Below are 6,590 nucleotides of genomic sequence, written 5' to 3' on the forward strand. Positions count from 1 at the left end.
GTGCGAGTTAGAGTATTGCAATAATATTCTCTCCATTCGCACCACTTACAACAACTATCATTCCGCACGCCGACTAACTTCACCATCCGTCTGTTACTTCCAGGCAGTGTAAGTCGATGCTGTGATCATTAAGCAATATTATCAATAAATTGGTTCACTGGTCTAATATTACGAGTTGACTGAAAGTGGGAAACTGCTCAACAAAAAATAGCCACTGTTTATTAATATTTGATAAGCGATAATACACAATACCTCTCACGAGAGAAGCATTTTCTATGAAATATTACAAGCGTGAAAACGCAATGTAAAAAAAAAAAACATCCGATTGTTCACACGATTCGCTGATAATAGACTGAAATCGTGAAATACCAAGTAGTAAACAAACAAATAAGTTTATATACCTTCCGATGACAAGTATAGAAACGCCGAAAGCAGTTCCCACCACTGCAAGCACCTCTTTGACCAGTGTACAGCAGACGCTCATGCACCGCAATTGGTAGTGATTATATACATGCCCCTGGAAGGAGCGGGCAAATGCACCCCCTATCCGCCTCGACAGCTGCACAGCATGCCCCATTTTCACTCCCATGTCGACGCCATCACGTTTTTACCTCTCTTTTAATTTGCAGTCTCAAATTCCTACAAGCGGGGATCGCCTGAACCCATTCCCGTCCCGTACCATGGCAGGGCAGGAGGGGAGACTATAGACGCAAGTGCGAGTCTCCCCTCTACGCCCCGTTCCCGCTTTTAGTCAGCCCCTGCACGTTCAAAGCTTTTCATTTTGTTCCTTATTCGAATTCATCCTCCTCTCACTGCCTCCTTAACATTGTTCAGCAGGTCTTTGGTCAGAGCAAAGCCACGGTACGTGAGGCGTGAGCGGTCGAAGTACCGCGACGCATCGCGCCGGGTTGGGTGGGATCCTCCGAACAAGGGGGCGGTCGGGGTAACTGTCCTACGTAAATATCGGATAGCAAGAGCTCGGGGTATACTCACATATTGCCTTTTTTGCTTGTGTGTGCGTGCGCTTAAAGCACACTCATCGTGGTTCCACGGTTGAGGTTGAAGCGATTTCACTCGGCCTGTCAACCTCATAACAGGAATCCATTAAGCGCACGAGAACCGCTGCTCCTTCACGAGCCATCATCGCCTCACCGCAGTCAACATCAGACGCGACTTCAACAAATAAAACACGTGACACGGAAACGGATAGGTCGCACATGAGACTGGAGGGCCGCGACTATATGTGGACAAGCTTCGAAATAATTAACGGGAAGGTGGCAACGACTCGTTGGAAGCCCTATACGGGAGCGCTTTGTTATTGCTGCCGGTGCTCGCGTGTAACTGGTCTCGGGGCATTGGAGAAGACTGTCGTGCTTAGAACGCTGCAGAGAAGGCCTTCTTTTCTCTCTGCTCGCTGTTTCTCCCCGCATGGGTGCGGCACTTTACTAACTTATTCATGAAATTGTGCCCCCTGTGCTCGTTCACAGGTCACCGTATTCAACGGACACGAGATCCGCTCCTGTTCAACCTCCTTGCGTGGATTTTGTTCCTGCTGTTTTGTGCGCGGTGTTAAGTGCAAAATGAGCGCTTCCGAATAAGTGGACGGACTCGAATGGTAAATTAGTCTTGAACGAAAACAAGCTAAGCTGACTGACGAAGCGTTACAGTACCGCCACCTCGCCGTCTGCGACATTGTATTGGTATTAACCTACGACACAACAGCCTTCTGTGGCGGGGGTCTCACCTCACTAGCCGCCCGCCAAGCAAGTGATAGTCTTCCCCATATACAGTTTTGTCGATAAGTTTGTTCACCAGCCACATAAGACGTGACAGGTTCGAACAATTGTTTTCTTGATGCACCTCATGCGCTCCGTTCTGTAAAGCAGAGCAGTGGAACAAAAACTATATATCTCAGCATAAGCGTCCACATTGAAGTCATTCTGATTATCAGTATCAATATGTGTCTCAAAACCTTGTATGAAATCTACTTCAGAATTTACCCTAAAAGTACACTGACTAATATTTTGCTGAAGTTCTCCTTAGCCATTAGCCCCCCCCCCCTCCCCTGCACCTGCGGCAGGCTTCTTCACGTCAAGGGCTTCGCATTGATAAATGTTACTGTGGCCCGCTAGAAGAGGTGAGTACAGGAGCTCTTTTTTATAACATTTCTCTATAAATTGGAAAGCCAGTATCAACAAGCCTAAAATGATTATTGCGGAGTACAGTTGAGCGAATCGTAGAAATCGTTTTCGTAATGGTTAGAGCAGCAAACATGGTGAACAACACATCGCTGACACAATGTTGCTAGCATCATGCAATATTATTTATCGTACCACCTACTGTTCTTGATTGTCTCATGCAGTATTCGTATATTTATATGACAGAAGTACTGGTACAAAAAAAAAAGAACATTTTGCTTGGAGCAGTGTGGCGAACTGTGTCTAATACAACTTATCTACAATGCTTGTATATAATTTGCTGTTCTTTTGAAACACCACTGCGCAAACTGTAACTGTCGTAATCAAGAAGACTAAACGCCCCAACCCCCTTGCCCTTAACACTTTCAGACACCAGCGACTAATAACTATTTGTATATGTGTCAAAACACTACTGTGTTACTTCAAGGCACTCAATATTCTACTGCAACGAAATTAACAATATAATTGTTCAATCAGTGTGTGTAGTAGTAACTCGTTCTAATTAAGTTGTAATGAAATATTTCTTTATCCTAAATTTATTGATACTTACTTTTGGCATAAATACAATCTAATCTCTAGCTAGAAATATAGTGCGAATATATTTTCGGTTATGTCAATCGTGAGCAAGGAAAACTGCTTTTCACATTGCTTGGAGGAAGCGGCACGTCGGACGACTCGTGAGACGTGGTAGTGCCTTCAGAAAACTGATCATATGCATTAGTACACTGCAAAATGAGGTTACATGAAGACAACTGAAGCATGCAAGAGGGTCACCTCATCTAATGTACAATATACCTTGCTCTTTCTTATCCTCTACTTGATGAAATAATGAAAACGAGTGGTATAAACAAGTGTGTACAGAGAGCCTGAAAGGATTAAGAAAGAAAGGAACCCAACTGGTACACAAGAGCCAATGGAGGGAAGATGACAATGCATATATATATATATATATATATATATATATATATATATATATATATATATATATATATATATATATATGTATATATATAATATATATATATATATATATATATATATATATATATATATATATATATATATATATATATATATATATATATATATATATATATATATATATATATATATGTATATAATATATATATATATATATATATATATATATATATATATATATATATATATATTTATATATATATATAAATATATGATATATATCACTTTACTTAAAATTCAGCTTAGAAATGAGTGCTATTCATCGTCCTTTTGCGGTGAGCTTGGTTTTGTCTGCGCTGTACACACGTTTACAATAGAATATCAACTAGGCTGTACCTCAACTTTTCTTGACTTTGTTAAGCTGTCCCTACACGAATGATTTTTTTATCGCCTTCCCTTGTGTGATTTATGAATTTCCCTTTTATTATGCCAGAGTGCACCATTGTCTGCTCAACCGCAAGCTATAGTGTGCCCCCTTACTGTGGTCAGGTTACATAATATTTGTGGGTCACATGTAGAAATATTTCATCCTGCCGCAGGAAATCGTTGATTGTGCGTGTGCTCATCACGCATAGAGAGAGAGGAGAAGGTAAGTTTATTTACAGAAAGGCAGAGAGGTCAGCCTGAAACGGGCAAGGCCTCCCAAAAATTGGCCTAGTGGCTCATTAGGGTGTCTTTCCCCACGGCAATCTTTAGTAAAAGGCGAAAGATTGGTGCGGTTAACTGAGGAAGGACCTGAGCGATTCACGCACAGTGGGAAAATCCTATAGCTACAATAGCGAACCTCAGAACGCCAGGCCTGTACACGCCCTGTGAGGGGCGTGTTTACGTTTGAGTATCTGCGTAGCCGTTGCCTCACTTTCTTTTTCTTTCCTTCCCTTTCTAGTCATTGTTTGCCCTTTGAGTGGTGTGTTGCAATGGCCTTATGGGGAGAAAATGAAAGCCGTATCTTCACCAAGGCACGCAAGAAGCCACCATGTTTATTTCTGATGGATAAGCATTTCAATGAACAGTGCCTGCGTGCCCCCCCCCCCCCTTTTTTTTCGCTTTTTTTTTGTTTTCCCTCTCTGTTTAGAAGATATTATTGCGCGATTTGGTCTTACGAAGGATGCGCCCTTTATTTACATAGTATCTCGCAGGTCAATAAGATTGAAAAGAAGCAAATTTACGAAGGAGCAATGAGTCTTACATTTAAAAATCAGAAACTGCTCCGTGTTTTAGTCATAACTCCAATCATGTGAATTTACGTGTAACGACAGTGTTATACTGCTTTTAATATGCAATGAACTGCCTTACCAGCAGCGTGGTTTTAGAGAATTTTCAGACAAAAAAAACGCACTAAGCCTTGCTTTGCAAGCAATGAGAATGTATTCCTGAAAACCAACTGCCACTTTGTCGTCCCTTTTGAGCAGACAGTTCTGAAACTCACAATTACCGCTCTATGCGCCCGATTTTTGCTGATCATTTTGCAGATAGCGGCCAAGAAACATGGTCACATCTCAAAGGTGGCCCGATAATATAGCCATTTTGGGTGAAACCACGGCTGTACGACGAGGACACGATCACATTCAGTTGTGCGTGGCCTCAGAACGTTAAGGTGAAGTGGATATCAGGTCTGGTGATTTGTGTTGTGACTCGTACCCCTCCTGGCCTGAACCGTATAATGGGAGTGCACACGGCTATTAGGCTAAGTGCGTGGCGTGTTTCTGATCTGCGCTCTTTGTCACAACAGTGTAGGCGGTTATCACCCACTTCTGCGAATGCACGGCAGCCCCGCTATTATGTCGCTGCACAAACAGCACTGACTTTCTGGCGGCTTATCTTCTAACTCACGATGTCTCTTATTTATGCCGCTTTATGCCAAATAAATGACATAATATTCACGTTCATCACACAAAAGAAAATAAGGCCGCTACTCATACCTACCACGTATTTAATATGTACATCTACATTGTGCTCAGTGCACACCTTAGCAGATCAAAGATCAGCATGCATGAAATATTCTTTTCAATTTGAGTATGCGTTGACACCGGCCAACATTGAACGTAAGAAAGAGCACATAAATAAAAAGACGCCAGATTATCTATATGTGAAACTCAGCAGACTAGACATTTATAATTGTATACATTGAAAGAGTGAATTGTTATATGTAGTAAACAATGTACTAATGCAATCGATTGATTATAAACTGATCTGCCTTCGACTTATACTCGACTTCTCTGTAGTATAAATGCTACCACCATAGGTACTCCATTTGCTGCGCATACTTAGGACAATTTTACGCAGCTTCATTGCGTGATGAAAATGAAATGGCGCCACCGGTGTGACAGCTTTTCTTGCGTTAGCGCTGCTGCGTAGCGGTTTCACGCACGCGTTTGGCAACTAACAGCTGCCAGGTGGCAGAGCCATAAAAAAAAAAAGAGTGAGCTCCCTCCGTCTATGATGAATCAAGTCGTTCTCATGTGCTTTGCGGCCATATTTTGAAAACCTACGCTTCTTCTTGCTTAATATATGTATGTGTCTTGAGAATTTGAGAGCAATTATTGGTCACTAGTTCACGATATTTCAGAGATATACTCCGAAATACTCTGAGTGAAGGCTCAGGAAGCGTGGCTAAACAAACCACTGATTTAAGTAAACACGAAAAAAAAACAATTTACATGCTGTGTCCCAAGAGCGAGATGATTAGGCTTGTAGCAGATTTCACAAATTCAATCATTTATTGTTTTGCACAACAGCTGGCAAGTAGCGAGCACGATTTCTGATCGAAGCTGGCGGCCACAACTTCACGGGCACTGCCATACGCCCATCAAAACATCAATCAAGACATATGACGCGTATGCTAAGTGGAATGGACATGTCCTGTAGTGGTGTGGCGAAGCACGTGCCAAAAAGACGCAGATAATTGAAGTTTGCTTAATATCAGGCAGTTACACGTAGAACTAAGTCTTGTTGCGGAAGCATGTTACTCGCTTACACCCTTTCAACACCAACTCGTGTAGATCACCCACGGCCGTTTTACTGCCCCAAGACCAGTTACGATCACAGAGTCAAACAATGACGCACCCGTGCGCAGCAGCGGAGTTTTACCTACCACCACCACCACCACCACCACCACCACCACCACCACCATCATCATCATCATCATCATCATCATCATCATCATCATCATCATCATCATCATCATCACGTGGAACTTTATCTTTTTATGAAAAGAGTAATGAAACTACAAGAATATTTGGGCCTATATTCTTAAGTGGCTAGTAAGCGGTCCAATACAATGATTTATTGATATGTGAGGTTTAACGTTCCAAAACCACCACATGATTAGGAGAGACGTTGTACTGCAGAGTTCCGGAAATTTTGACCACCTGGGGTTCTTTAACATGCACCCAAATCTGAACGCTCGGG

At 42.1% G+C, this 6,590-nt stretch overlaps 1 non-coding gene across 1 annotated transcript; it reads right to left on the bottom strand.

The window, feature by feature from the left end:
• Positions 1-3,798: 3,798 nt before the first annotated feature.
• Positions 3,799-3,922, bottom strand: LOC142814796 (U5 spliceosomal RNA). Its single transcript, XR_012895102.1, has one exon. It is a non-coding gene; the product is annotated as a U5 spliceosomal RNA (small nuclear RNA).
• Positions 3,923-6,590: the final 2,668 nt, after the last annotated feature.

Source organism: Rhipicephalus microplus, chromosome 4 (genome assembly GCF_043290135.1).
Source record: "Rhipicephalus microplus isolate Deutch F79 chromosome 4, USDA_Rmic, whole genome shotgun sequence".
Classification (NCBI taxonomy): Eukaryota; Metazoa; Arthropoda; class Arachnida; order Ixodida; family Ixodidae; genus Rhipicephalus; species Rhipicephalus microplus.